Source organism: Crocodylus porosus, unplaced genomic scaffold, assembly GCF_001723895.1.
Source record: "Crocodylus porosus isolate Cpor-Errol unplaced genomic scaffold, CroPor_comp1, whole genome shotgun sequence".
Classification (NCBI taxonomy): Eukaryota; Metazoa; Chordata; order Crocodylia; family Crocodylidae; genus Crocodylus; species Crocodylus porosus.
Window position 1 is genome coordinate 10,473,487 of NW_017728943.1, and position 11,130 is coordinate 10,484,616.

Below are 11,130 nucleotides of genomic sequence, written 5' to 3' on the forward strand. Positions count from 1 at the left end.
GTCTCTGTATTTTGGAAATCTCACAGCACTTGCACAGTTAGCACTCGCAGCAGGTGGAAGATCCCAGACTGGGAGCAGCTGTGCACAGCCTTGAACTTCAGGTTTTCACACAGCCATCCAGCCTTCCTTGCCCTACCCTCCTTTCCCTGCTTTTTATGCAGGAAAGCCTAACCCTGCAGTCTAGATTTCACCCCCACTCCTGCCTCGCTATCAAATTCCACTTGAGGAATTCTAGGCATGATAGTCTCAAGGGGTAAAGAGGTCTCTTGTTCTCTGTCTCTGGGAATCCACCCTTATCTGCAGCAGGGGTGATATTTTTGAATTGTGTTTATTTGTTGACACCCTGGTGTGAAAGCGCTTCCCATCAACTGCATATTAATCTTGTCAGCAGTTTGTAAACATTTTCCTCCCTCTCTACTCTATCTAATTTATGACTTTGGGGTCCATCACTTGCTTCTATTCACACCTCTCATAATAATAGAAAAATAATCTTTTCTGATTTTTATGAGGGGACTCCAACCCTATGAAAAGGGTAAGAAGCACAGCTACCTGTGACCTTAGAAAACATACAATTAGAACAGATTGTGTTGAGACATTAGAAAAATGCACACAGACTTCTACATAGTGACCCATTACATATTAAAGCAGCCTCTGAAGGCCTTGAGGCTTTTGCCAGTAGCCAATTTTGCACTTCCAAAGTTCCATAGGCACTGCCGGAAACCACTGTTGCATTCTTTCTGTCCATGAAGCTTCAAGCTCCACTGCTCCAACTCAACCCTGCATTCTCTATTCTTTCTTTCACCTCACTTTCATTTCCCAGGCATGTTATATAACAACCTTTACATGGTTTTTCCAGTCAAGTACGCTATTTAATACCTGAATCAAGGTTGCCGTATTGGTGAATGGACACTATTCACTGACCTCTCTGTTTGAATATCAACTGTGTTTAGGAACAAGATAAATAATCTGTTGAGCCTGTTGTTTTGCTTATGCCATCTCAATATCAAGGCCTTATCTCAAGCAAAGTGTGATGCAATTGCCAGGCTATTAACATTGACAACTGTGGACCTCCAAGAAATGCATGATTCTTAAGCAGGTTCACTGTATCTTCAAAGGCCTGAGTGTATTCTTATAAGACTAAGCCACCCAAAATATAAGCCTAAACCAACTTTGTAAGGCCTACATTAAAGAATGTTATCAAACCTATATCAACAATGAGCTCTGAATGTACAGAAGGTATCCAGATTGGTGATTTTTCAATATATAATGTTTATAAGTTGCCATGCCCTTCTCCAGTTTTATTCTCATCTAATCATCTGTAAAACACAGACATTTTAATAGTCATCATAATCAATGGGGCCACCATTAAATGTCAAAGACAAGTTACCCAAAACATAAAGAGACTTTCCCTTTGCCCAAGGAACAGAAGATTACATGCTGAACTTATGTTTTATAACTACAGATTTAAATGGGTAGCTAGTGTGGCATTCTGCTGTTTTGCTGGAGCATCTAAAAATATCTCTGTAGTAGCAGGCTTTGTGGTCCTACTACTTTAAGACAATCCAGGCTACGTGACAAGCAGCTTGCGGGTGTGACAGGGGGAAGTTAGGAGCCACATTACCTAAAGGAGCTGGGCTACCAGGATATAAGCCCGGGGCTTGAACTAAGCAGGTATTCTAGCCCTGAAAGCTGTGGAAGGAAATGCTCCTGAGCAGTAGGGCTGCAGCAATGTTCCTGATTAACACCTGAGCTTGGGTAAGCAAAACCAGTGGTTTAGGGATTGAGACTGTAGGAGCAGTGGAGGTCTTAACTGGCCTGAAAGTGTGGTCAGAGCCTGTGGGATAGGGGCTAAGGCTCAGGAACAGGGCTATACTTGTAACCCAGGAGGGGTGAGAATCAGGGCCAGAGGGCCTGTAGCCCAGCAGGGGCAGAGAGAGATCCAAACTGGCTGTAAGGGAAGAAGCAGGACCAGGGGAGCCTGGAGGTCTTAATTGGCCAAGGAGCAGGGCCATGGACCAGGAATAAGCCCCAAAGGCTGAAGATGGCCACAGCTGGAGACTGCTGTGGCCAAGGAGCCCAGAGGTCTCAACTGGCATAAGAGCAGGGCCAGGGCTCTGGCAGAAGGCTTAAAGGCCAAGCAAAACCACAGCCAAAGACTGAAAGGGACAGGGACAAGGACCCACAGCCCAGAGGAGGACTGAGACAGGGCCAGGGACCAGTGTCTCTGAAAGGTGGAAACAGGGTCAGGGACCCAGGGCTATGCCCAGGACTAAACAAGATGGGAACAGTGCCCAGGTGTGGGTGAAAGGCCTGAGCCCAGGAGGGGCAGAGGATGCAGACCTGAACTAGCGAATGAACAGTAACACTTGCAACGCATAGACCTAGCTAGAAGGGAAGATGAGGATACCACATAATTAGCCATTAAGGCAATGAGTAGGGGCACCTGTACTCTATAAGCATATGATCTAGCTTGGAGAGCCCTAGGATAGCCTCCCTTTTCAAAAACTACTTGCAGCAAGCCATAGCAGGTGAGTTGAAGAGAAGATGGCCCAAAGAAAGCAGAGATGACAAGGGCTCAGGTGGCTCTAGGGGCTTTGCAGCCACCCTCAGGGAGGGCGCCTATTATAGTCCCAGACAGAAATTCTGTCAGGACCCCTGATGTTCAAACCTGGACCCCTAGCAGCTGTAGATAAAAGCCCAGGCTGCAACACCACCAGGTAGTTAGCCAAATGCCAGCCCCAGCTCTGCCTCAGCCCTCCCATAAAGTTATTAGTGAAGGACTAGGTGATTTGATTATACCAGTGGGAACCACAAATCTCTGATCAAGGGCTATAACACCCTCCAACTTTCTGCTGCTGCTGCAGCCATTGCTACCTCAGTCCTTCCTGCTTGGTCTGGTTAAACTTATTCCTGGCTTGGACTTACTGGCCTTAATCAACTGTTTTGTCCTGATGGCAACCTCATCTTGATCCTCAGCTTGATATTCTGGAACTTGGACTGTTACCTGGCTTTGACCTCGGCTGTTTGCAATGTGCAGCACTGGCTGGAGTTCACTGCATACTTTTCTGCTTAAATTTACATATGTAAACTACACTTACATATGGATAAAATATGGTTAAACAAAGATATTTACCTGAGGCTCTATCTGCTTCTTTCTAAACCTGAGGAAGGGTCTATTGTGCCTAGAAGCTGATCTAGCATCTACTTCAACTATAAAGCTGGTCCACTAAAAGAGTTTGCTAAACAAATCCTGCTTCTTGAATGTCCCTGTGTAAGAAAACAAGAGGTCATCTGCAGAGCGTGACGTACAGAAGCCATTCTATTTTTTTGACACCCAGACTGCCATCACCAATATGCATCACCACTCTAACCTGTGCATTTTTTCTTAAGAATGTTTGGCCCCTGCCACATCCTACACTTAAGACTTGATTAACCAATTAATCAATTAATGGTGTGATAAAAGAAGAAATAAACCACAAAGTTATTCCACACATGTGTAATAACTTTCTGGCTGGATTCCTAGCATGCCATTAATTGATACCCCTGTGGCTGGGAGTCCTGTCAGCTGATAGAGGCTCTCAGCTGGGGGTGGTGGGGAGGAGAGGGGGAGCACACTATATACCCTGGAACCTGAAGCTGATAGGGTTCCCAGCCCTGGGAATACCTACCCACATAGCTGGGACCCCACAACTAATCCAGGCTCGCAGCCCTAAGGATGGACTATGGCCCCCTATGTCTGGGACTCCCATCAGCTGATCTGGACTACCAGCTGTGAGGAGCCTGCAGCTGATCCAGATTCCCAGCCACAGGAACTGGCTACTTGCTGATGCAGGGGGAAACTGGGATCATGCTAGTGTGTAAATTGTGGGAGCTATTGTGCATTAAAGCTCATGTTTAAATGCATCCCTAGATATTTCAGGGTCTAATTTATATGATTACATAACAGGTCCTCCTTTTGCACAGATTTCACACTTCCTTTACTAGCACTATTTTCCTCTTTACTGATTCAGACACACCCTTCTCTCCTTACCTCTGTGAGCTCATGCTTTCAACATTGCATGTCAGCTGGAGCGCAGCCTTTTATTATATATGTCAGCACTGTTCTGGCTAGGATTAAAAAGGATTTGTGCAGCACACAGCCACAGAGATTTCTCTTACTTATGTTAATGAGCCCTGAGTAGACAATACTGCCAAAGCCCAGAAAGTGTAAAATTGATGACATAATTATGGTGCAATCTACAGGAATATTACAGAGGGATTAGGACATTATCAACAAATCAGGTTCTAAGTATTGTTCTCCTGAACTAGGAGTGTTTTCAATTAATTTGTAATTAAATAAGGGAAGCAATTTAGTGAACTCAGAGAGCTATTCCAGCAAAAAGTTTATCTCATCAGTCTGAACCTCACATTCCTCCAGAACAGGATCATTGTTTAGATTTTGGACATGATATATGATCCAACCTATAGAAGTAATTTAATGAAACATCAATATTTTTCTTCTATTAACCCATAGTGTCATGCTGAATGGAGAAAACCATCTCTGCCTCTTTTGCAGGCCCCATCATCTCCCAAATCCTCGCTCTCTCTGAGCAGTTGGACAGGTGTTACTAGAAGACAAGCCTGTGGCTTTCAAACATAGAAAAAATCAGAAGTTTTCTAAAAAATTCTCAGAATAATATGGAAGATGAACTAGGGGAGTCAGAAAAAGCAAGAAAGAGATCAGAAAAGAGGAAGGGCTACTTTTGTAATGGAACAAAAAAAGAGTCGAACCTAGAGGAAATTCCAGGCCATTAAAATAAAATTTGTTCAAAATGACACAAAACATTTTTCAGACAGATCCTAAGCATGAGGTGGTTTGAAAGTGTTTGTAAGGAGATTAATTTTTTTTGTGCATGAAGATCCCACATAGGTAAAGTTTGGAAATGCACATATACAAGGCTTAGGACAACTATGAGGCATATGCATAAGAGTGCATATGTATGAAGAGGCTTCCTTCTAAAAATCTGCCTCTGTTACAGGAGTCTTCTCTTTCATTGCTTATCCAATCATTGCACTCAGGAGTAGGTACAATACAAAGTGGACAAGGAAAGTAAGGTGATGGGCATGAGGACACAGGAGGAAGAAGGGCATACTGAGAAAATTGTAGTGCAAATGAAGAGCAAGTGAAGAAAGACAGATGGTAGGAGATCATAAAGAGGTGCAGAAAGGCCAGAGTTGAAGAAGAAATATAAAGGATATTAGGAGATGGGGGAGAGGAGGAACTAATGCGGGAGGGGACTAGATAACCAAATAGTGGGGAGGGGAATGACATGTTTTAACCAAGCTGTGAAAGCCTTTGTGACTGCTGTACAGTAGAGCTATTGTATGAAAACTATGGGCAATAGAAGCAACGTACTCAGGGTCACCAGATGTCTGGATCTAATCATATTCACTTCAGTTTCAGAAAAAGGGAAATATATGGTGATTACAGTTACCTGGATGGTTTTGCAACATGTTTGAAAGACTATTGTGCATGGACTAAAATTCACATTGCGGCTTAGAATCTACTACAACCAGAAATATGCTCCTAATAACAGTATAAAAGAACCAACAGCTTTACTCTCCTTCACTGCCACCCTCAAAACAAGATATCATTTTTATTTCCTTATAAATATTTGAGCTGAAATTTTCCAGACTGCAAGTTTTGGAATATTTCAGCTGAAATGGTCCATCCACTGCAGAAAACAAGATTAGGGAAATTTCATTTTGCTCATGTTAAAAAAATTCTGATGACTCTTCATTTGATAGAATCTAGAGGCACCATGTGTTGGAACAAGTGCTTAAGACTTGGCTTTTGTTTCAGGTACATTATCTCAGATCACCAAATTTTGGCCAAGTCAGTGGCATATGCCTCTGAAAAATCCCTTGCTGAGTAAAGAACTGGGAACTCTGCAGCTAAATTTTCTGAAGACTATGTACACCGAGTATGCCACAGCACCAGGCCACAAGGGCCAGTCAGAACTTTTCCTCATTGGTGTTCCTGGCTCCTAAAGTGCAGGGAGGCACTAGTCCTGAGAGCAGGGGGACTGCCTCAGTGGCTTTGAGTGACCTCCAGCTACTTCCCAGGGAAAAGGGAGGGGAAGGAGGAGGACAAGAAGGAAATAGGTAAAAGGGATCAAGACTTAAATGGGATGAAGAGTCTGAAGGTATTTGGGATTGAGAGGGAGCCTGCAGGGGCAGTGGAGGGAGAGGAACGGGGTAGAGATTTAGTGAGACAGGGAAGATAACGAGATTGAAAAAGAATTTGGAGGGTAGTTGTGACTAGGATTTGTGAAAGGTACACAAGGACTGCTGGGCAAAGAGACTAGGAAAAAGATGAGAAGGCTAAGTGGGAACTGTGACTGGGACAAACAGGTAAGACTAGGACAAAAAAAGAAAAAAACTGACAAGCACAGAAGAAGGGAACAAAGCAAATGGGTCAAGCAAGAGAATCTGTAATCTCTTGAACACATATCCATAGAACAGCTGGAATAAAATCTACTGTTCCTAAATCTCACCATGAGTCTGCTGTCATCAAATATCTGTGAAACCATTGGTAAAATGTCTCCTCATCTAGGGCTGGCCTTCATAGAGGGTAACAACCTGCTGCTGTTATCTGTTACTTCTAGTCATTCAAGAGGCAGAGGTATGGGCTGGAGAGCTAAACCTTTCAGCCCTGCAGCTCCCAGCCCTAGGAAACTACACACAAAGAACAACATTCAGAGATCATTATTTAGGTTGGAACATCAAGTAGTCAAAAGATAGGAAGTGGATACCAAGGACCGGGGCTAATGTTGCTATAATAAATTTAACTCTGACATTCCTAACATTTGTGTAGTGTCATACTACCATGATTAGTTTTTTTGCATGTAACTTTGGGCTTAGAGGTCAGTTTTATTATTTTCTAGTCCTGAGCCAGTGCATAGAGACCCCCAAGCCCAAAGTTACATAGGAACATCTGCAGTGATGCTCTTTGGGCCTTTTCCCCTTTCTGTATTGCCTCATGGACTATGGAGAAGGCAGTTCTTTTCAAAAGTTCCTCACGGTAGTGTGCACCAATCTTTTGCCACCCTGTAACTCCACATGTTCTAGTCATCCCAGCTCTTGCTCTTAAAGCAGCAGCAGTGCAGTGTCTGTGCACAGGTTGCTGCTACAAAAGTAATGCTGTGGGGTTTCTCTTGCTGCCAGGTGCAGACTCTGAAGGGGTAGGGATGATTTTAGAGCCCCTCAAGTCAGTCCTCAGGGCTAGTGTCCCTTTCACCCACCCCAGCTGTGTTACTAAGGATAGATATAATTATACACTATACCCAACGGAAGGGACTATATGTGACTTTAGAGGCATTTTCCATTTTTAGATTCTGCAATTTATAAAGCCAGAAGGAACACCCTGATCATCTAATCTGACCTCCTACTTAGCACAAGCCATGGGATTGACAGCCTGCATACCTTTCAGAGGAAAACATCCAATTTTGATTTAAAGATTATCAGATACAGAGAATACAGCATACCCCTTGGTAAATTGCTCCAATCATCTAACACCATCATTGTTGAAAACATGTGCCTTCTGTGTCTTACAATCAGGTCTCATGGTAGAAACATGTGTCTTCTGCCTCCTGTAAATGTAAATCCCTTCTGATTCCAGCCATTGTGTCTGTTTACATTTGCTCCATGTAAATGCCCTAATTCTAAGACTGCCTTACCCTTAATGACAAGACTGAATAAATGTAGTAGTCCTAACAGCAAACCCATACCATAGAATGTGCCTTCAATTCTGGAACAAGCCTGTGGAGAGCAAGAGAGCAGAGTGCTGCTGAGAGGATACAGGTCTGTTAAATCTCACAGGGAAATTCTTCTAAAAAGAGAGAAACAACCACATACAAAATACTGAAAAATCCTCAGCCCTGGTAGCATTATACAACATTGGTTGCTTGTAAATAGATCTTTCTCATTTTCATCAAGGCAACTTAATTAAGAAGTGCAGAGCATGTGCAGTCAGTCATCCCAGATAGAAAAATCTACATTGGGTCTTTGCTCAAATGTGAATTTCCTGACATGACAGATGGGGATTGAGTGTCTGTTTATGCCAGGAGGAGTTTGCTAACATTTTTCTTCTAATTACTAATTATACCAATGAAAGGAGCTTTACAGACAGAGTCCTGGAATTGTGAAACCTGATCATCAGAGATTTGCAGCTAAGATGGAAGATTGATGTGTGACATCAAACAGCTGACAGGGAGGCTAGAGCAGCCAGATGAACAGCAGCTGCTCTGGTAGGATCCAGCACTGGTAAAGTGGCAGCTGCTCAGAGGGACGAAGGGTTCATGAAGGGGAGCAGCGTCAAAGGGTTAGTCATTTTAATGGCTTTACTTTCACCCCCCTCCCTGCAGTCATCTCATATATAAATGTGTCTGATCTCCTGGGTCTGAGATTGTGTGCGTACCAACAGGTGGCCAGGCATGACAGTAGGGTGATTGCAGCTGCTGCTGCTAGGGCTGAGGGGAAGGACCATTAGCTACTTGAAAAGGCTATGCACAGCACTGGGAAACAATGGATCAAAAAAAAGAGGGGAGAAGAGAGGTGGTATAACTCCTGTAGTTCTCAGCTTCCCTGATCCGCACCCCATCCTTTCTTCCCTTAGCTCAGACAAACAACCTGTAACGCAGGGGTCCTTGCACTTCTGTACTATGACACTAGAGGCCTTGGACTTTCATTTCTATGCCTTCTGATCTTGTAAATGACAATCATTGTCAGTCAGCCACACCCAATCCCAGAAACCTCATGTCTTCATCCTTCCTTCTATCCTGGTTCCAGAAACCATGTCCCAACTTCAATCCTGACCTCCAGGAGCATTGTTCTGACCCAGACCCTGAGAGCTCTAACTTTCACTCCCATGATTCTGATAATCCCAGAGGCATCAGGCAGCCTACTCTCCTCTTATCTATCTTGGAGGCTACATACTTGAAGTCTGTTCCCACATCCTCAGAGTTGTGAACTCGTAATTGCAGCCTGATGATGAGTTTAAGGTTTTATCTTTCCATTGAAAGTTCCATATCCTATTTATGCTAGGGTTTGGTCAGCAAGTTACAGGAGAAAGTCATCACTTGGTCTTCTGGTAACTGTCATTTTATAAATGCCTGAGGTAAATAAATAGATAAATTTATGTTTGTTTCATAACTTAAATCATATCACTGCATGTAACTAACCTGATCCATTTGCATGAAATCAGCCTCCTCTATGATTAATGGGTTTGTCTACACGTGCAATTAATTTGAAGCAATATACTCTGGAGCAGTTTGAGTTGACATAAGCTACTCTCAGGTGCAGCATGCACCCAGGACAGCAGCAATTTGATCTGGGGAGGAGCAGTTTACACCAGGGTCATTCCTGCCCTGGACTGCAGGTGGTGGCATTGGGTGGTGGAGGGGCTGGCTGGAGCACAAGAGTACTGAACGTGTGGGGCTGTGTGGCTAGGTGGCAGGCAAGAGTCTGGCCCCCTGCTGGCTGGACTGACTGGGCACAATTTACTCCCAGAGTATCTACACAAGCTTTTAATCACAATTAATTACTTGGCCATAAGATGGCACTGTACCTTACAGTACTATCTTATGGCAGTGTTAATTAGTTTACTGTGGTCTAATACTGTTGCATGTGTAGATGGTGACACTTCACTCTGCAGCTGATTAGCCTACTGCACAGTACAGCACATGTGTAGATGTGGCCAGTAACGCCATCTCTTCAGCTGATTACAGTTTCCACATGCTGCTTATCTTCTTCTGATACCACTGGTTGCACCATTCTGCTTGAAGGTCTCAAATATTGCATTACTGTCTTTTGCCTCCCACCCTACCTGGTTTTACTCCTATTTCTAAACCAGGGGTAGGCAAAATACAGCCAGTGGGCCAGATCCAGCCCACCAGGTGATTTCATCTGGTCCATAAGTGTGTACCAATTAATTGCACCCTGTTCAGCCCATGTGTCTCAGTCCCATCCTCATGCATGGGAGGGCCCCAGCCCTGGCCAACATCCACAGCTCCTGGGCGGGCTTGCTGCTGCCATTGCTGCAGCTGCCAGGTGACCTGTTCAGCTTCCCCAGCCTCCAGCAGCTGTTCCTCATATCCTTGCTGCAGTGCTTGCTACAGGCACAAGGTCGGGAAGTGGAGGTGGGGGAAGCTGTAACTGGGTGGGAGCATGAAGCATGGGACTGGGGCTGATGGAATGCAGAGCCTGGGGCCCGGGGCCCATGCCCACTGGGGTGATGGGAATACAGAGCTCAGGTGGGCAAGGTATGGGCATGTGGGGTGCGAGGGGAAGTGGGGGAATTCCCACACACTCTCCCTCATGGTGCATAGCCCCTGCCACTGGCACCAGCAGCAGGCCCTCAGGTTGCTCATGGCCATGCAGGTACAGCTGCCTGGTGGTATGCAGCTCCAGCCAGTTCCAGGAGCTGGACATCTCAGCAAGGAGTGGAGCCAGGACAGCCTGCCTCTATCACATGGGGCTCCCCATGACTCCTGTTGCTCCTGGGGTTCACATGCCACATGATGCAGCTAGCTGCCATCCCCACTTCCTGCCACCATGTGCAGCTCCCGGGACTCCACCAGGAAGCTGGGAGTGGGGTCCCCCCTCACTTGAGGCAGAGTTCTGAGAGCCACACATGGCAGTAGGGAGCAATGAATGCAGCCAGTTCCAAAGTGTGTGGCTTCCCCACACTGATGCAAGAGTCCTGGGAACTGTAGGTGAGTCACAGGAAGCCCTATGCCATAGAGGAAGGCCAGCCTGGCTCCACTCCTTGCTGCTTGCTTTCCATGTGCAACTCCTTGAACTGGCTGGAGCCGCACACCACTGGGTGGCTGTGCCTGCAAGGGCCATGACCACCACAAAAGCCCGCTTTCTGCTGCTGCTGCTGCCAGTGGCAGGAGCTGTGCAGCATAGTTTCATAGTTTCTAGGGTCGGAAGGGACCTGAGCAAATCATCTAGTCCGACCCCCTGCCATGGCAGGAAAGAATACTAGGGTCAAATGACACCAGCAAGATGTTCATCTAACCTCCTCTTAAACACCCCCAGGGTAGGAGCCAGCACCACTTCTCTTGGAAGTTGGTTCCAGACCCTAGC